This window comes from Protopterus annectens, chromosome 10.part0 (assembly GCF_019279795.1).
Source record: "Protopterus annectens isolate FY-2018-M chromosome 10.part0, PAN1.0, whole genome shotgun sequence".
NCBI classification, from domain to species: Eukaryota; Metazoa; Chordata; order Ceratodontiformes; family Protopteridae; genus Protopterus; species Protopterus annectens.
The window spans coordinates 1377461223-1377483240 of NC_056744.1; the positions used below are offsets into that span (position 1 = coordinate 1377461223).

At 40.9% G+C, this 22018-nt stretch overlaps 1 pseudogene; it reads left to right on the forward strand.

Moving 5' to 3' along the window:
* Positions 1–22018, forward strand: part of LOC122814284 — a 1664844-nt pseudogene that overhangs the window by 938791 nt on the left and 704035 nt on the right.

Consider the following 22018-nt stretch of genomic DNA (forward strand, 5'->3'; position numbering starts at 1 on the left):
CTCAGCCCTATAATCTGTGAGGCACATACAATCACTGTGTTACAGACTGGAGAGTTCCATGCACATACTGTACCCTGTCTATGACATGGATGTGTTACCACACTGCCATACCCCATGGTCATGCTTCAGGGCCATATCCTGGTGACACACAGATGCCTAGAACAGAAATGGGATACAACATGTGAGAATACATTCACTCAGCATTTCACTTGTGGGGGGAGAGAGTCGTAAAGCTGACACTGAATGTGCTGCTAAGACTGTGGCCAATATCTGTTGTCTCAGGATAGGTATTAGCATTGTGCAGTAACTTGCAGCAATTGTGTTTAATGCTGTGGAGGTTGTTCATGTAACTATCAAAGGCTGTTGTGACTGTCATCGGTGATTGCTGCATCTCTGCCATCATAGATGGGGATTTCATGTGGGAAACAAAGTTGTGTTTGAGGCTAATAAGGGAGTTCAACAGTCATGGGATACCACCTTTCTCTGTAATAGTGTCCTCCTTCTGATGTACACTTTAGTAATGGCAAGGGACCATCACATTGTCTCCCAGTGTTTGGAGGATGGTGTCTGGGTTCGGTTGGCTCTGGCTAGTACCATGCATTCATGTAGCTGTTTGTACAGTGCCTATGTGTATGATTCCACAGTCATGCAGCTATTTCCCATTGCCATGGGTACAGTGAAGACATCCATCCCTGTTTTCATGGCTGCAAAGTCAGCTTTGGAGAGATTTTGCAAGGTGTTTACCTTTGTGGGGGTTGTGACTGACATGTTGAGTTCCATGTTGATTACAGCCTGTGTGAATCTCACCATGCAGGGATTGACATATGTGGATTAGCAACAGTCCCATATCTAAGTAGTCATCACAGGTCAAGGTTGTTGCATCCTCTACCGGGGGTCAGTATGAGCTAGTCCAGGGCAATGGAAATGAAGACTCCCAGAACTGCTGGGCTACTGTACTGGCACTTGGCCACTTCCCCCATGTGATGAAGGGGTAGTTGAAAACTCATACTATGCCAGTGTTGTGTTGGACCATCATAGATGTGCACTGACAGTCTAGGGACATAGATTTGGACCCATAGCAGGTTATGGTCTGGATTCCACTATTACCCCAAGGCAGTTTTACCGTAAGTATCTCCAATGCATTAGATGGGATACTAGTCTGGATGTGTTCCTAGCCATAATGAATATGGAGACAACACCCACTGTGGAGGTGTGGTGTGGTCCATATTTTGGGGCTGATAGATGTGAAATGCATCATAGCCTGATACTGCAGGTCTGCTGTCTACTGCTGTGAACCACCTCTCCATTCCAGCAAACATGTATCCTCCACTCCGACTGCTATCAGTGACTGCATCCTTACAGTTAGATGTCTACTGTTGAACAGCATGACCCTCAGACTGCATACATGTGTAGCTGTTATTGTGGTAATAACATCAGAAATACTGCCTAATAAGGCATATTAGGGGTGGCAAGACACTTAGCCATTACCTGGAAATCCAGCGGTGACAGATGTAGGGCATCTGTGGCAGGCCATTGGGTTCTGTCAATCATGTCATCCCAAGGAGAGATCCCCTGAGAATGACACATAACATGTAAGCCAATGTTGCAGTCAATCTGTGGATAGCACTGCAGCATCATTCTGGGTGACAGTGGTACACTGCCCAGGGCTATTGCAACATCTGCCTGGACCACATAATCAGAGAGTTCAACCATGTCTCTTGTCAAGTCTTTCACACCCAAATGGATACAGAGTGATACTCGTAGTTGTTGTGAAGTGCCATGACTGGCTGTGTCATGTGTTGGATGCTGGCATGTGATAGATATTTGGCTGTTACCCACTGCATATTCAACTTAGTGAGTGGGATATGTGTGTGCTTCAGTACTGAGTTGCCTATGATCACTGTATCACAAGGTGGTAGCCTTAAGAGCTTAGGTTGAGAGGCACACTGAGTAGGTTAAATATGTGTCCCTTGGCATGTGACATGTTGCAGTGTCTGAGTGGGTGTCTGTCTTGCTGGTCTGTGCTGTTTGGGTAAATGTCCAATGAGTGCCTCTGGGATGGTGGGTGTGTGGCTTTTCACTGTATGTCATGGCTGTCAGAGTGGGTGTCATGATGAGATATGTGTGCAAATATCTGAATTGGGTGATATATGGGTAACCCTCACAGGTCTGAGTGTTTGGCGTTTAGAGGGGAGGGTTGTCTGTGTACATGAGGCAGTTGCAACAGTGCCTCAGAATGGACAAGTGCTCCAGGTTAATGGGTGAAAGCCCAGATAACCACCCCACAAACATGCCAGGATGGGTGGACATAACTAGTAAGTACTAGGGCTACATCTGTGATGAACAAGTACTGCTGATGGCTCCCCAGGTGTGCCACACTTCTTGATACAATAATCTGGTGAAGTGCCAAGCCATAATGCTAGTTGACGTGCAAGGCAGGAAGAACTAGCATGATGTATGGGTGGAACAGAAGGCAGACTGTCTGTAGTTACCAGCAGCTTTGGCCATGTGAAAATTCAGTAAGCTCTATAGTGCATGGGGTAACTGTAAAACTATAGTAGGCATACCTAGATAGGCACGAGTTCTAATCTCAATACTAGCAAGTGCGTGTGTGTGTGTGTGTGTGTGTGTGTGTGTGTGTGTGTGTGTGTGTGTGTGTGTGTGTGTGTGTATATGAGTGTGCATGTGAATTGTGTACTGTCTGGCTTATATAATTTTTGACGTGTGTACTACCCTTCACACTGCCCTTCATCCCAATTTAGTAATCCTGTTGATCTCAACCATCTCAGATGTACCTTTGGAAGAGGTGGGAATGTATAAGCTCTGGGTCGCATCTGATAACTGCGTAGTACTATAGAAGGAATACATATACAGGCAGGATTTCTAATCATTATGCTGGCAAGTGTTTGTGTGAGGAACATACCTTGTGTGGCTTATACCATTTTGATGTGTATACCATACATGGCTGGTGACTACCTCCCACTGCCATTACTTTATATAGTGTGGTAAAAGAATCTGCCTCACATGCATTAGGTTAAACCATTGTACAGTCCTCTGTACAGATGTGTCTGGTGTCATTCAAAGAGGATCCAGTATCTGTCTGCCTGGCATGACATGATTAACAGACCACAATGCTTTGCCAGAGATGGTCTGCACCTGTCGTTCTGGAATTCAGGTTACTTGCTACGGCTCTTGCCACTGCTATAGTGCCTTTTTTAGGCAAAGTTCAAAGGACAAAACCACCACCATAACAGGTACTAGGATACAAAATCTGAAGGTAATGCTACTCAATGCTAGAAGTCGAAAACTCAAAATGCACTCTCTCGAGGCACTCCTAAAAATGGAGAACATTGATATCTGTGCAGTAACTGAGACCTGGTTCAAGACTCCAGAGAGCACCCCTGCAATATCAGGCTACAACTCTTACCACACTTTCCGGCCACCAAACCACGACCGAAACACTAAAGGTGGAGGAGTGTCCATATTCACCAAGGATATTCACACCACCAGGCTAGTTGCCCGACACAATGCATCTGAAATTCTCCAGGTGCAACTAACACCTGGTAAGACTGCAATCCAAATTGTAGCTTGCTATATATCCCCTACCAAGCCCCAAGATTCTCATTACACCTTTCTAAACATACTGGAAAATATTAAGATACAACTAAACACCCTAATACTGGGTGATTTCAACTACCCTGTTATTAACTGGGAAAACTACTCATGTACCAACACCTTTGCCCAACAGTTCTTGGAATTCATAAATTCCAATGCCCTGGATCAGCTAATCCATAGTCCAACAGGGGCTCCAATATCCTAGAACTGGTCATTACCAACATTGGAAATCAATGCATCACACCTATGGTCACCCCTCATTGGTCAGGTCTGACCATAAGCTAATCATCCTTGACATCCACATCCCTCCCCCAGCCCCCAGTGAGGAAAGCTCTGTAAAAAATGTCTCCAAAGCCAACTTCATGCTACTGAAGTCAGAGGTGACAAACTTCTTAACACCCATGCATACGGGAATTGAAAGTTCGACTGCTGAATCCTACAATAAGGCAATGTGCGAGCACATCCACTCGTACATGAATCGTGCCATCCCAAATAGAACCAAGACGCTATCCTCCAAAAAAAGGAAGCCAATCTGGTGGTCCCCTACCATAAACAAACTTTACAACAAAAGGAAGAAACTTGTGCAGAAAAGAGGAAAATCTCAGGATGCAAAAAACTCCCTTACCAACCTCAGTAAGAAGCTGAGATCCCTCATAAAATCCTCCAAAGCTAGTTACAAAAATAAAATTATCAAAGATTCCAAAGACAAACACAAGGCATTCTATATTTATGTCAAAAATCTAAATGGCAATACTCAGATCTGCTCTGAGCTACATTGGCATTAAATATACTGAGCCCAGGGATATTGCCAGTATCCTGGCAGATCGATTCAGTGCCAATGTCACCCCCCTCTCACCCCCTAAATGGCCCATCTCAATACAGAATGATTGCCAAATTCTGGTAATAATGGCCACACAGGTAAAAATCACTCTCCAAAGCTAAGAATACAGCTTCCATGGGACCAGACGACATCCCGGGCTGTGTACTACATGAACTACAAAATGAGGTGGCACCTCACCTAAGTGTCATGTTTAACCATAGCCTCACCTCAGGCTTCTTGCCCACTGAGTGGCACACAGCTACAGTTATCCCACTCCACAAGGGGTGATCCACCTTGGATCCTGGGAAGTACCACCCCATCAGTCTAACAAGCCTGATCTGCAAGGCCATGAAACGTATTATCATGGAACTTATAAACAAAGACATTGGCAACCTTCAAACACTGGACCCCACCCAATTTGGATTTGTGAAGGGCTGATCTTGTCTCCTCAACCTGAATGAGTTCTTCGAATCAGTCTCTAGAGCAGTGGATGAGGGTAAGACGGTCCACACAGCCTATCTGGACCTCGTCAAGGCCTTCAACACAATCTCCCACTCTGGAATCATAGATAAACTTACTAAGCTGGGCATTATTCCCTACATCATTCAATGGGTCGTGAACTGGCTTACTGACAGAACCCACACTGTAAAAGTAGCTGACTCCAAATCCAGCTCCAGACAAGTGACAAGTGGAGTACCCTCAGGGTTCAGTCCTGGGACTGCTCTTGTATGGCATCTACTTCTCTGAAGTACAGCCTGGTTTTTAGTTCAAAGGAAATGTTTCTCATCAGTTTGGTCAGTAATTACTGTTGTCTGTTGATTGGTGGTTAGGAGCACAAGTCTGTATTGTTACTTGATTTAAATGGCAGCTACTTGTAAAACGTTATGTCTGAAGAAGTCCCACTATAAGTGAGACGAAAAGTGCTTTATGTCATTAAAGTTTCTTGTTTTTCATTCTTCGAGTGTGTGGATTGTTTTGGGGTCTCCCTGCCTTTTTTGTTTTTGGTTCTTAGTTTGTCCTGTAGTCTTTTTGTACTTTGATATCCAGATATTTGTCAGATGTACTGTTGCCTAGCCACCATACGTGTTGTGCAGGGATGCTGTGAAGATGTATGTCACTAACTATTGGGAAGTACGTGGGCTAGGGATTTGTGCGCCTCCAGTTAATATATGTTAGGCAGACAGGAGGGTATGAATGCATCAACTGTGTGAGCTTATCTACTCCAGTATTTGGGATATATCCCCGTTTCCATGGCTTTAAACATCCCCTTTGTCAGGCTTGGTCCACATTTCTTGCACTAAGGAGTTCTGTGTATACCTCTTGACTGACCAGATTGTTTCAGACTGTCCACGTTTATTGCTCATATTTCTGAGTATTCCACAGAATCATTACTTTGATTTGTGTGGTACTTCACTATGATGATATTATGATGTCTGTCAGTAACTGATGGTGAACATGTCAGTTTCAGAAGAGCCTTCCTTCAGAACATGTATGCTGACACAAACCCTGTTACTGTAGCAACATTCTACTTTTATAACAGCAATACTTACATTATGTTCCCTATATATATGTGTATATATATATATATATATATATATATATATATATATATATATATATGTGTGTGTGTGTGTGTGTGTGTGTGTATGCATATGCACATATATACATATATATATATATATATATATATATCTATATATATATATATATATATATGTATGTGTGTGTGTGTGTGTGTGTGTATGTATATATATATATATATATATATATATATATATATATATATATATATATATATATGTATATCCTTTTTATGTGTAAATATGAGTGTCTCAGATGTATCTCACCATATTTATCTGATATGTGTATATTCAGATATAGAAACATGACTGATTCCATGGTGTAAAAAATTGTAGAACTCAAAGCAATTGTTCACTATTATTCAGCACGTGTACTGAATAATATATTTGAAAAAGCAACAGGTCTTCTTACAGCTCAGATGCCTTAGTGGTTAAGTGTGTGACTATAGTGTGAAGGGTCCTGGGTTCAAGTTCTGCAAGGGCAGAACAAGGGCTGATGAAGACAGAGTGATTAAGGTGCTTTAAAGTGGCTTTAAGCAGGTTTGCATGAAGTTAAGCACTGCTAATATACAGTTAAATGAATACATGCTTACATTGTGTAGGCTTTGCTTGCCAGTGCACAAATCTGCTTAGCATTTACATTTAAGCATTGCTTAAACCTGCTAAGCATAGCCCTGCAACAGTGATCACATTCCAGTCTGATAAAATAGCAGGGTAATGACATCTTTAATAAGTGTATTTAATTCCATGTACATAACATGCTTTTATGTGCTGTCATTACAGTAGCAAGGGGTGTGAGTGTACTGCATGAAACGCCTGAGTTTACATGGGTAGTACCACAATCTTTTTTGTTTGTATTTTTTTCATACTTGGGTAGTACCCTAGGTTATATGCAGTCACACTTGCATGTATTGTATCATTACTTTGCTACTTTTAACAGTGCTTTTCCAAGTAAGAGTAGATTGCAGATTGTAGTACTGGAACCATACACCCCTGCAAGTAAAGCTAGATCTTAGTACTGACTATCGTGTTCTTGGTGTTTGAGCTGTGTGTTTTTATGTATCTCCTATTGGATACTGATCTGATATGTTGATATTAACTGTAGATCACTATGTTTTTAGGCATGCCATTGAGGGCTGCTGTCATGTAGTAATGGCATACCTTTCAGTTTCAGACATCTATCTTTCAAAACATTCATCCTAATGCATAACCTGTTGGCTACATACTTTCTGTCTGTCCTCTGTATAGATGTGCAGATGTCAGTTATTGCTACAGCCATGCAACTATGTTGATGTCCACATTGTATTGTGCTGTGGACCTGGACACTGCAGCTAGTTTCGGCATATGGGACATTCCCTAATGTGAGCCTTGCCCCTTTTCCTTGCCTGTGTGAGGGGCATTACAGAGGTGGTGAACTGCAGATTCACATACAGTACATGGCAATATGTCACAGGACAGGACATGTGAAGACTGCCAACCAACATGGGGGACATATCACCAGATTTGTGAACAGATTGTATGTCATCTGTGCTGTTATACACATGGTGGATTTATAAATTGACAGGGTTTGTGTGGACATGCATTTAGTGTGTGATGTCACAACTCACAATGATGCGTCTCTGACAAACCTCTCCACTGGCACGCTGTCCACAGACTGACCACATGTGTGCCTGTTATGTTTTATCTGTTCCCAAGACAGTTGCTGTCCTTGGTAAATCAGTTGTGGACTCTGAGAAATGCAGTCAGTAAATATTCACATCTATTGGTATTACCAAAGTCATATTCCTCGTAAAGGATGTTACAACAAACCCAGTGACATCCGCAACTGTCTCAATGTTCATAGGTTCATAGGTTGGTACTAGGCTATCGGCCCTAGGGCCTATACAAGCCTAGCCATAACAATTCCCTGGATATTTCCTCCCACAATATTTACTTCCCTGGACCCCTGTCTAGCAGGGTGACTGACGTGATCCCCGGGGTGAATTTCTTATCTCCCATCCAATCATCAAGGTTCCTTTTGAAGAGGGCCAAGGAGGTGTTCTGCTTGACATGTATGGGCAGTCTACACCAGAGTATGGGGAGTCTCTGGGTCAGGAGCCTATCCCTCCAGCATGTTTTGTTCATTGTGATGACAAGGTTTAGATCCCTGGAGCGTGTGGCTCTGAGGGATTGGGATTTCTTTAAGTGGAGCATGTCCAACAACTCTGGGTTTGACATGGCCTTGTATGTTAAGCAGAGATCACCTCTGAGTAGAAGATATGCCACAGAGTGTAGCAGGAGTTTTTTAGATGGTCAGCATATGGCATCTGCTTTAGGCCTGTGATTCTTTTAGTGAGGTATTTCTGCGGCCTTTCCAGCTGTTGCAGATGTCTTGTGAGGTACATACCAAATGTGGCATTATACTCTATGATGGGTCTAATGAGGGATGAGTACAGTGGGACAATGACCTCCTTTTTTCTGAATGAAAAGCCCTTAGTGATGAGGTGTGCCACACAGAAGGATTTCCTGACTGTTGTGGCAATGTGGTTATCGAAGGTGAGACCACAGTCCACACTTTCGATGTTTAGTGTACTACCACATATGTGGTAATTCATGGGTACATGTTTTTTTCCCAAAGGGGATAACTATACATTTCTTGGCATTAAGCTTGAGCCCATGGCTCTGGCACCAGGCATCTGTTTCTGTAAGACCCTTTTGTAGAATATCCACATCATTTGGGGATTCAATAATGGCTCCCAGTTTGCAGTCATCTGCAAACATTGTTAGCTAGAGTCACTTAGTGTTGGCCTGTACTTCAGAGAAGTAGATGCCAAACAAGAGTGGTCCCAGGACTGAAACCTGAGGTACTCCACTTATCACTTGTCAGGAGCAGGATTTGGAGTCGGCTACTTTTATAGTCTGGGTTCTGTCAGTAAGCCAGTTGGCAATACATCAATTGATGTAGGTATTTATGCCCAGCTTAGTAAGTTTATCTATGATTCCAGAGTAGGGGATAGTGTCGAAGGCCTTGGCAAGGTCCAGATAGGCTGTGTTGACTGCCTTACCCTCGTCCACACATCTGGAGACTGATTCAAATAAGTCAGTCAGGTTCAGGAGACAAGATCGGCCCTTTACAAACCCAAACTGGATGGGGTCCAGTGTTTGAAGGTTGCCAATGTCTTTGTTTATAAGTTCCATGATAATGCGTTCCATGCCCTTGCATATCATGCTCGTCAGACTGATGGGACAGTAGTTCCCGGGATCCAAGGTGGATCTACCCTTGTGGAGTGGGATAACTGTAGCTGTGTGCCACTCAGTGGGCACGAAGCCTGAAGTGAGGCTATGATTAAACATGACACTTAGGTGAGGCACCAGTTCATTTTATAGTTCATGTAGTACACAGCCCAGGATGTCATCTAGTCCCATGGATGCTGTATTCTTAGCTTTGGAGAGTGCAGCTTCTACCTGTGTGGCCATGATTACTGGAATTTGGCAATCTTTTGGTATTGAGATGGGCCCTTTAGGGGATGGGGGGGGTGAAGTTGGCACTAAATCAATCTGCCAGGATATTGACAATATCCTTGGGATCAGTATATTTAATGCCATTCTGTTGTAGCTCAGAGCAGATCTGAGCATTGCCATTTAGATTATTGACATAACTATAGAATGCCTTGTGGTTGCCTTTGGAATCTTTGGCAATTTTATTTTTGTAACTAGCTTTTGAGGATTTTATGAGGGATCTCAGCTTCTTACTGAGGCTGATGAGCGAGTTTATTGCATCCTGGATTTTCCTCTTTTCTGCAACAGTTTCTTCCTTCTGTTGTATAGTTTGTTTATAGCAGGGGACCACCAGATTTTTTTTTTTTTTTGGAGGAGAGCATTTTTGGTTCTATTTGGGATGGCATAATTCATGCAGAAGTGGATGTGCTCGTACAGTGCCTTAGTGTAGGATTCAGCAGTCAAACTTTCAGATCCCATCTGCATGGGTGTCATGAAGTTTGTCACTTCTTACTTCAGTAGCATGAAGTTGGCTTTGGAGAAGTTTTTTAAGGAGGTCTCCTTACTGGGGGGGGGGGGTGGATGTTAAGGGTGATTTGCTTATGGTCAGACCTGACCAATGAGAGGGTGACCACTGGTGTGGAGCATCTATCTCCCATGTTGGTAATGACCAGGTCTAGGATATTGGAGCCCCTGGTGGGACAATGGATTAGTTGATCCAGGGCATTGGACTTTATGAATTCCAAGAACCGTTGGGAAAAGGAGTTGGTACCCGAGAAGTTTTCCCAGTTAATGGCAGGGTAGTTGAAATCACCCAGTATTAGGATGTTTAGTTGTACCTTAATTTTTTCCAGTATGTTTAGAAAGGTGTAGTGAGAATCTTGGGGCATGGTGGGGGATATGTAGCAAGGTACAATTTGGATTGCAGTCTTACCTAGTGTTAGGTGCACCTGGAGAATTTCAGATGAATTGTATTGGGCAACTAGCCTGGAGGTGTGTATATCCTTAGTGAATATGGACAATCCTCCACCTTTAGTATTTTGGTCTTGGTTTTGTGACTGAAAAGTGTGGTAAGGGTTGTAGCCTGGTATTGCAGGGGTGCTCTCTGGAGCCTTGAACCAGGTCTCAGTTACTGCACAGATATCGATGTTCTCCATTTTTAGGAGTGCCTCAAGAGAGTGTATTTTGAGGTTTAGACTTCTAGCATTGAGTAGCAGTACCATCAGATTTTGCATGCTTGTATCTGTTACGGTGGTGGTTTTGTCGTTTGAACCTTACCTAAAAAAGGCACTATAGGAGTGGCAAGAGCTTTAGCCAGTAACCTGAATCCCAGGGGTGACAGGTGCAGACCACCTCTGGCAAAGCATCATGGTTTGTCGATCATGTCTTCCCAGGCAGACAGATACTGGATCCCCTTTGAATGACACCAGAAGCTTAGCCAATTGTTGAAGTCAATTATTTTGTCCTTATACTGTGGTATCATTCTGGGCGAAGGCAGGATGCTACTCAGGGCTAGCGTCATACCTGCATGGGCCACATGATCTGAGAGCTCTTCCATGTCTCTTTTCATGTAGTCCATGGAGGTACGTCTCAAGTCATTCACTCCAACATGGACAATGACAACTTCTAGTATGTTTCCACTCCTCGTTAGGGAGGTTACCACCTGATACAGTGCATATGAGGTGATAAATTCCAGGATGCGCTGGGCCTGGAAGTGAGTACTTGAGTAAGTTTCCCAGTTAATAGTAGGGTAGTTGACATCGACCAATGCCAGGGTGTGTGTTAGGACTGTCTTATTCTCCACTGTCTCCAGGTAGGTGGAGTGGTGCTCCTGGGACATGGAGGGTGACCTGTAGCAGGCCACAATTTACATTGCAGTTGCGGCTGATGTTAGCTGCACATGGATGTTCTCAGAGGTATCATGCTGCCCCACTAACCTGGAGGTGTTAAGAAGAAAGCTAGTAAACTGTAGGACTGGACTATATTTCAGAATTTGGTGAACACTCTTCTTTTTCATCTCTGTTATTTTTTTTTTACTTTTTCTAATTTCTTAATTTGAAGTTTAGTATGATTTCATTTTTATAATATTTTTAGAACTATGTCATACAAACTAATATGATTTTATTCTGGAATTATAGGTTTTAAATGTGTGGAGTATTTATGTTTATTGTTTAGGTGAAGGAATGTACCTTTAATAAAGTTTGGCACCTTTTACAGAATTTGGGTATTTAAATGACTGTGATTGTGTTTAGTTTATTCACTTGATAAAGTCCTGTTGTGGCAGGGTAAAAGCACTTGTGTTCAAGCTAATAAAATTATTGTTTTGTAAAGCCAGATTTAGTGTGCCCGAACCACTTATTTATTATTTTTTATTAGTTGTTTTTGTGGTTATTTTCCATTATTCTGAGTTAGTTATTTTTGGAATTGGGCGTACTGACTCATGGCTGCACTGCATTTGGAGGATGAAGCAGCTTCTTTGAGCTGTGCAGAAGAAGGAGTGGGGTATTCAGACCCCTTTAGTTTGGAATCCCAACAATGTGATATATTTGCAGCAGTCTTCGATTTGAGCACTGAGGTCATAAATCTAAAAGGGAACCTTTTACACAGGGTTGATTATCTCAAGCAAATGGACTGTTCACTTCCTTGTGGGCAGGGTAAATTGGTGACAACCAATTGGGTTTTCTCAAGGCAAAGGAGATGTGGGAGGAATCAGATAATGGCTTACTTTGAGAGTTTGTTTCACTTATGCAGTTTGGCTTGGCTAGCCAGCCGTTATATTTAGGGGCCCAAAAGTTGGTTTGAACAATGAGATGAGGAGGACGAGCTCTAATACATCCAAAAGAGTTGAAACTAATTCACGCAACATGGACAACTGTGGACATCCACATCCTCAATCCAGGTACTGTTGGTGTTTCTGCCCTTTTGTTTAATGAGGTCATTTCAGAACAAATAGTTCCTTTCAATTCATGTAATTTAAATAATTGGGCACATTCATTTAATAATAAATTAAATGTTTTTAGCAAAGAGAAAGATCCCAGGAGAACTGTTGTACAGCAAGAGTATTCTATTGCTATGGCATCCCTGAAAGCAGGAATAAGAAAACTGGAGGACAAATTATTTAAAATAAAAAATGTTAACTTGGACATTCTGTATTTGGAAGAATGCTTGAACAAACGTATAGTCCCACAGGGATTGTGTGTATGTAAATATCTAGAAGGGTTCTTGTATGATAGTGCAATGATTCAAGAATTCAATCACATTTTTAATGAATGTGGTTTTAGGATTATGGCTCTGATGATAAAATTTGCTAAAAAGAAAGTTGAATTTTTACTGGGGGAAAGCAGAAAGGTTAAATAAAGCCATTAAAAGTGATTTATTGTTTGAATTTCATAAGGAGGTGTATGAACACTGTTTATTGCATGTAGACAGAATGTGAGGAAATTATTTTAAGGAAGCAAAAGAAATTACTAAGAGATTTGAAGCAGTATAAAGACAACAGGGCCTGCATTTTTAGAGGGAGATTTACTAGGAAAAGTGTTTATGAGACAGTAAAAGTTGGCAATCATGATGCTGACAATACTAAGCAGAACGGTAATTCGGGTGGGGAAATAATTAATATTACTGACAACTCGGAAACTTTAGAAATGATTGAGGATAGTAACCTTGAGGCCATGGAACATACTGGACCTAAAATGCCCAACCCCTTGGATCCTGAAGTTGGTCTCAACTTTATTGAACACTCTGATAGGGGGTGAAGGAGATGTGAATGACCAGGATTTTTCAACAGGCAGGGGGAAAGGGAGGAATCAGTCCAAAACAAAAAGGAAGGGGAAGGTATAGCTGATGGGGACAATGGAGTGCCCCTAACATTGAGTGGCTTTAAGATCTTTAGTTTAAGTAGAATAGAGATTAAAATAGAACATTTTCAGCCTTTTGAAAAAGGTTTTAAATTTGTTCCCGTGCCTAAGTTTGATGTTTGTGATGCCCTTATAGAATTGAAAATATTCACTAGAAAACTTAATCCAGTCTTATTATTTGATCAGCAAATTACTAGGTTGGATACTTTTATTAAACAACTGAGTACATACAATCCATCTTTGCATCCAGCACTACAGGTTTTTGAAGCAGTGTGTGCATCAGATATTTACGCCTTTAGTATGGATAAAAATATAAGAAGAAGTTTGGTAATAAGTATAATTTAACTAAAAAGGAAAGGAGGTACTAGATGAGCTGGCAAATAACAAAGAGATACGTATTATGAAACCAGATAGGGGGGGGTGCTATGGTCCTGGTGGATGCCACTGATTATTCAAGCAAAATGCTAGATATTTTGAAAAACACTAATGTTTATGTTCCAGTCTCTATTAATGAGGTCAATATTTCCTACAGGAAGGTGGACCTAGCGATAGAGGAATTTATACTGGAAAATAGGCTCAATCGTAGAGTAGATGGGATTTTACAAATTGCTAAACCAAGGCTAGCTTCTTTTTTGGCATCCTCAAGATTCATAAGAGCACCACCAACCCATCTTATAGACCAATTGTATATGGAGAAGGTTCTAAGACATATCCAATAGCTACATTTTTAGATTGTTCCCTTAAACACATTGTGGGGGATTACCCACATTTAATAAAGGACTCTTGGGAATTTTGCAGAGTTTGACCCCTGAGATTTGTAAAGGAGAAATTTGTTTCTTAACAATTGATGTCATCAATTTATTCTCATGTATCCCCATTGAGGAAGGACTGGACCTCTTTAGTGAAATTTTAAATGACAAGAGCATCTCATTAGGTTCGGATGTGAACTTATATGTTGATCTTATGAGAATGGTGTTAGAAAGCAACTTTGTTTATTTTGAGGGGGAGATCTTCAAGCAGATAAGAGGAGTGGTTATTGGTGTAGCTTGTGTCCCCATATATGCCAACTTAGTCCTTTTAAAATGGGAAATTACATATATATTCAAAAGTTAATTTTGGAGGCATATTAAATTATATAGGCAATTTTTGGACAGCATCTTTGTGGTATGTGATGGGCCTGAACATATTTTGGGTATTTTTATAGATTATTTGAACACCACTATAATTTTTTAAGATTTACCCATAAATATGATAAGGCTGGGATTGATTATTTGGATGTGAGAGTGGACATAATGGAAGGGCAGTTAAAATCTAAGATCAATAGAAAGTTTACCTTTAGCAATTCCTATCTTTCCTATTCCAGTGTACACCCTTGGAGACAGAAGAAAAGTATTGTAAAAGGTCAGATGGTTAGGGCAGCAAGGATGACCTCACAAATAAGTGATTTCTTGAAAGAAATTGAATTTATTTCAAAATTATTTATGGAGAGAGGCTACCCTGTTAATTTAATAGATGAAGTAGTACTAGAAGTCACTAATGGGTGGGGAATTCAATATGTGCCCTTATTAGGTGATACTAAACAGGTCTTTTTATATAATAAGAAGAAGAATGATGAGCAGAAATTCTCAAAAAAGCTTTAGTGGTTGAATATAATTATGCTTCACAAGGAATTAAAGACTTGGTTAAAAATAACTGGAAAATGTTGAAATTTAATAGTGACATAGTGGAGAAAATAGGAGAAAATCCTAGATTTGTGTTTAAGATGGGTATGAATCTGATAAAAGTTTTTGAAAGGAATAGGAATGAGACAAATTACACAAGAGCGAGTGGAACTAGAAAATGTGGTAGATGTGGCTATTGCAAATACATTTATGACAAATGGATGGCAATTTTGGGTAATAATATTCAGAGTGTAATACAATTTAAGAGGGGTAATTGTAAGACTAGGGGTATAGTGTACCTGGCTTTATGTAAAGACTGCCCTAGTTTTTATGTGGGCAAATCTGAAAGAACATTAGGGAAATGTATTTACGAGCACATTTATAATATTAAGAAGAGAAATTTGAATAATGTTCTTTATAGGCATCTTTCTGTGCAGCCTACACATACAGGGTTTCTGTTTGGGATTTTGGAGCAGATATTGATGGGTCCTGGGGGTGATTGGGAGAACTGTAGGGAAACCTACTGGCAGGTCATGTTGAATGCCATCCCCCCAGCTTTAAATGACCACATTTCTATTAAATCATACCTTAAACAATGAGTGAGAAGATCACTGAAAAAACAATCAGTAAAAACAAAATGAAAACTCCAGCAAAGCTAGAACTTCCACTGAGTGACCTCCCAAACCTCTTGTATCAGAGGCACATGGGATATATGCAAATGATCCTTATGAACATCAGGTGTTTCCGCTAATTGACGATTCTGAATGCCCATGACTTGTTTCATCATTTTACTGGACAATTTCAGGCCAACATAATCAGGCAAAAAATTGACATCTCTCACCCAGCATCATATAGAACTATACGGTCCAACAAGCATTTCAACCAAGGTCTATTCCAGAGTGATACCAAGTAAATCAAACACAAAAGCAACTGATAAAATACAAAAGGTGAGCCAGAACACAAAGCACCCAACGTTCTTCTCGGATAAAGAAGTATTCAAAAATAACTGGACCAGCAGCAACCACCAAGTAGACAGGAAATAAATATAAAACAAGTTTAATTAAAGCGCTTTTCGTTTGCTCAAATGGGCAAACTTCCTCAGAAGAGTCTATTCCAGAGTGAACTTAGCGCTTGCAATTGGTCTCCCCTAAAAACCTACCACTTGAAGAGGCTGTCATATACTTTAACTCCAGGTTCTTAGATATCCTTGACCAGCATGAACCCAAGCGTACTATCAGAACAAGGTCAAAACCAGCCTCCTGGCTCTCCCAAGAAACAAGGCAAAAATCCTGATCAGAAATAAAGCCTGGACCAAATGGCAAACTACCAAAAACTCATCAGATCAGCTAGTATTTAAGCAGATGAGAAATATGACCAAAAAAGCAATACTCTTAGACAAAAGAAACTTTTACTGTAAAATGCAATAAGCACACCAAAATAACCCTCAAAAATTCTGGGCTAGTATCAATAGACTCCTACACCCAGGTCATTCCAGCACACCAACCCCAACAGGTGCTAATCATGAGACTCCCACCCAAACTGCTAATGCCTTCAATACCTTCTTTACAGAAGCTGTCCATACACTAGCCAGTCAGCTATCTCCAGACAGCTCCAGTCTTCCTAACACAACAACTAGCTCGCTTCCTAAATTCCTTCTGCAACCCATCTTACCTAATTTCATTTACAAACTCATTCAAAAACTTTAGCCTTGCACTTCTTCTGCTGACCAAATCCCACCTGAATACATGCAAAAAGCAGCTAAAGCTGTAGCTTATCCTATATCCAGCCTAATAAACAGAAGCATTAGTGAGGGAACTATCCCTGCCATCTGGAAAATCTCACACATTATCCCCCTACACAAAGGTGGTAATTCAAACGAATATTCTAATGATCAGCTCATAGCCCTACTATCCCTCTTAGCTAAAATAATGGAAAAATGCATTTATCATCAGCTTTTACACCACTTAATCCAACACAAAATACTAGCTAAGAGCCAACATCACTTTAGGCCATTCCATAGTACCACTACTGCCCTTTTATCCTTTACAGATACCATTAACAGAAACCGCAACAACAATCTTCTTTGTTCAGCTCTATTTATTGCTCTTTCAAAAGCTTTCCATATGGTAAACCATATATTGCTTATAAATATCCTCAAATTCTCTCTCTTGACACATTGGCAGTAAAATGGTTCACCACTTACCTTAGCAATAGGCAGCAGGCTGTTCTCTGGCAGAATAATCTATCATCCCACCTGCCAGTGACACTGGGTGTCCCCCAAGACTTTATTTTAGGTCCTCTCTTATTCTCTATTTTTATCAATGGTCTTTACTTAGCTATTCCTTTTACTACCTGTATACAATATGCAGATGATTCCACACTAATCTGCACAGCTAAATCATCACCTGAACTGCAATCTCTAACTCAGAATGTATTTAACATAGTAGAGTCATGGTTCTTAAAACTTTCTCTCCTCCTGAATCCCCCCCAAAAAAACTAAGCTCCTGCTCTTTACTCCTACCCATAAGACCTTGCCAATAGATTTTTATGTGAGGTACCCTCATATCCCCTGACTCTACTACCAAACTCTTAGGGATTACTATTGACAATAATCTTACCTTTGACACCCACATTAATAACACAATAAAAACAGTTTACAGAAAAATGGGATCCCTGTGTAGGATCAGACCTTTCCTTACTCCTGTAGCAAGAACTGCTATTGCCCACACCCATTTTATCTCCACACTTCTGTACGCCTCCCCTGTATACACTAACCTGACAAAGAATAATCTTCTGAAATTAGTTTGCCACTGGTAATCCTTTCAGAGCCCATCATTACCAGAATCTAAAACAGCTAGGATGGCTGGAACTACAAAATCAGATTCAGTTTAACCAGCTTACTATTGCTCATAAAATCCTCAACCAGCATAATAATACCCCTATACTCACAAACCTCATAACCCCCTAAAAAATCTAAATACCTTATGCTCATCAAACAAACTACTTGTTAGCATAAGTAAGTCTAACAATATGGCAGGTAACTCTCTCTTCTCAAACACAGCTGGGAAAAGCTGGAACCTGCTCCCTACTGAACTTACTTCTCTTCCTTCCTTAAACCTCTTCATACAAAAACTTAAAATATTCCTTAGAATACACTGGTTATGCCCATGCAGTAACCCAGACTAAGCTACTACTCTTATACTAATATCTCCATAACCCTATTCTCTACTAACTTTTATGTTCCTAACTGCTTACCTTGTAAGAAAGGTAAACCAGGAAAACATTTATGAATTCCTCTTGTCAAGAACTTGTCCTATATTGTGTATATAGTTGTAAGTTTTTTTTTTTTTTTGTTAAGGACTGCTTATGTGCTGAACTATCTGATATGTTCATCTTTATTGTCCCTTTTTATCTTTATTGTAACCTTATTTCATTGTTTAATAATTGTATTTGTCTTTGGAGCTTTTCTCCCAGGGCCTCTACTGTAAATGGACATATATCCAGTTAGACTAGCCCGGTCAACAAATGTAAAATAAAATAAATAAATACATAAATAATTTTGGTGCTTTGGAAAATCTAGCATTAATTTATGTCTGCTTGGAATTCTACATTTAGTAGGTTGCACTGTAAGATACTGATAAGAATTAGTGGATAAGTTTTAAAACTGTGAATGATTAAAGAATCATAATACACTGTCAATGTGTTCATAATTATGTATTTTAATGGTTTCTCCTCTTTTTCATGTAGCATAACCGAATACAAAGGCTGAAACAGGCAGGAGAAGTTTTCTTGCTACAGATTATTGAAACTGGATCATATGCTGGTATTGTTACCTTTGATTCATCTGCTGTTATTAAGAAAAACCTGGTTCTTATAGACAGTGACATCAAACGACAAGAACTTGTAAACTCTCTACCTACAGCAGCTGGTGGTGGAATCAATCTCTGCAGTGGAATTCGAAAAGGTTTTGAGGTGAGAGCATAATTAAACCAAGTCTAAAGGTAATGTAAATGTGTTTTTTTTAATACAATATCTTTTTTGTAAGATGCCAGTTACTTTTTGTACAAACTGCCACACCTGTCTAGCTTTGTAAATTACTTTTTCCCCAAACCCCTGTAATTCACTTTGCTGCTCTCTGTCTCTTTCTATCTCAATAAATTGCAGCTCTCATTTGTGCCACTGTGCATTTTTTGAGCTTTATCTATTCTCCCTAAGCAAACTTCCAGGGATGATATCCTATACAGAGTGCACAGAAGTATTCAGTGACCTGAGCATGTCTCATGCATACAAGGCATTTCAGCCCCTTGAGGCTTTATATACCTAGATTTGTCACTGTTTCCCCAGTGCTTCCCTTGTTAATACTAGAGATGTTAGAGATACAGATGTTCCGCAAATATCTTCTCCACACCATGGGACGAGATTAACAGGTTCCACATCTTATTCCTCCTGCCACTAGGTGCTTGAGTAGCTACCTGAACTTGGGTCATAACTGACACAAATTATATGCCCTAATTCAGCACCACTGAGTCTGTTGTATATAAGTTTCTACATCTCCATGCATAAAACTGAAATTACATCCAGCTAGGGATACTGGTAACTTATTTAGATACAACATTTTGCAGCTATCACATCTGTGCCTTTGCCTTCTAATCATGGAAGTAATTTAACTCTTATTTTTTAAATTTTTACATCATTTAATGTACCTACTGTCAGTATAATTTCCTGGTTTAAAGCATTTTGTATTTTACACAATGGTTATAAATTAATATTCGTAAACTACCCTAAACTTAAAATGATTTTACGCAGTATCTTAAATAGACCTCACCGATACTGCTACACTGATTACCACATGTACTCAAGTCTCTCAAAAACAGGCACTGTTATGACACGGTCGTAGTCCATGTTGGTGTGAATGACTTGAGATGTACCTCACTGGACTATATGAACAGAGACATGACTGAGCTCTCGGACTATGTGCCTCAGGCAGGTATGTCCGTAGCCTTGAGCAGCATTTTACCTTCACCTAGGATGATGCCTCAATACAAAGAGAAAATGATTGACTTCAATAATTTGCTTAGTTTCTGGTGTCATTCTAAAATAATACAGTATCTGTCAGCCTCGATACTTTGCCAGAGATAGTCTTCATCTGTCACCCCAGGGATTTTGGCTACTGGCTAAGGATCTTGCCACCCCCCATAATGCCTTTTTAGGCAGGTCTCAAGGACAAAATTCCCAGTGTAAAAGTTCCATCAAAAAATAACCTCAAGGTTATGCTGCTAAACACTAGGAGTCTTAACATGAAACTGCACTCACAGGATCATAAGGTCATAGGAGATTACTAGGCTATTGGCCCTGAGGCCATTATAAGCCTAGCCAAGAGTTTAGCTCATGTTTAGACAAGTCAGCACCCAATGCCCCTGTCCAACAGGGACATGGGTGGAATCCCAGGGGTATAGTTTCTGTTTCTCATCCAGTTATCCAGGTTGCACTTAAAAAAGGGGAAAGAGGTATTCTGCTTGACATGGAGAGGGAGTCTATTCCATAGATGGGGGAGTCTCTGGGACACAAATCTGTCCTGCCAATAAGTCCTGTTGATGTTGCAGACCAGGCTGAGACCATGTATGCAAGTTACTCAAATGGAGCTTGACTTGCGGATATGCAGCAGTCTCATCAAGGTGAGGTCCAGGATTGCCTTGTATGCCAGACAGAGGTCACCTCTGAGGAGTCTGTATGAAACTGAGTAGAGTGATAGGGCTTTTAGCCTATCTGTGTATAGTAGATGTTTGAAGCCCTGGATTCTCCAGGTGTGGAATCTCTGTGGTCTCTACAGCTGCTGCATGTGCTTTGAGGGTACATGCTGAAAGGGGCATTGTACTCAATAATGGGTCTTATAAGGGAAGAATACAGGGATGTTATGACCTCCTTGTCCCTGGATGAGATATCCTTACTTATGAGGTGGGCCATGTACAAAGCTTTCCGTACAACAGAAGCAACATGGTGGTCAAAATTCAGGTTGCTATCATCCTGGGTGCCCAAATCCCTCACAATTGATTGCATGCTTAGAACATTGTTATTAATGTGATCATTTGTGGGGACATCGCTCTCCCCAAAGGAGATGATGATGCATTTTTTGGTATTCAGCTTGAGACCATGTTTCTGGCACCAGTCATTTGTCTGAGTGAGACCCTCTTGGAGGATGTCCACATCGCTAGGGGAATTGATGCTAGCACCCAGCTTGCAGTCATCTGCAAACTTGGTCAGCCATAGCCTACTGGTTTTGGCCTGCACCTCAGAAAAGGACATCTCAAATAAAAGAGACCCCAAGACTGAACCCTAGAGTACGCTGCTTGTTACAGGTCTACTGCTTGAGGTGACTTCCCCTATTTTGACTAGGCGGGATATATCAGAGAGCCAGTTTGCTACCCATCTGGTAACGTATAGATTGATGCCTAGCTGAGAGAGTTTATCTATTACGCCTGAATGGGGAATAGTGTCAAAGGCTTTGGCTAGGTCAAGGTAGGCGGTGTGCACCATCTTCCCTTCATCCATGGCTTTAGCGACTGTCTCAAAGAAGTCAACCATATTTAGCAGACATGACCTCCCCTTGATGAAGCCAAACTGTGTAGGATCAAGTGTTTGGAGGTTACCAATGTCCTTGTTAATGAGGTCCATGACAATCCTTTCCATGGTCTTGCAGATCAGGCTAGTTAGGCTGATGAGTCTATAATTTCCTGAATCAGTGGATGCTCCACCTTTGTGTAAATGGTTGACAGTGGCTGTCCTCCACTCAGCTGGGTGAAAGTTGGTACTCAGGCTTTGGTTGAATAGGGTGACTAATGGTGTTGTACGTTCCTGCAGTCCTCACCTTGGACAACTTAGACATCTGTGCAGTCACGGAGACCTGGTTCAAGGCTGTAGAGAGCACCTCAGCCATACCAGGTTACTCCTCCTTCCACATGTTCAGACCACAAACTGAAGGCATAAAAACTAAAGGATGCAGTGTATCAA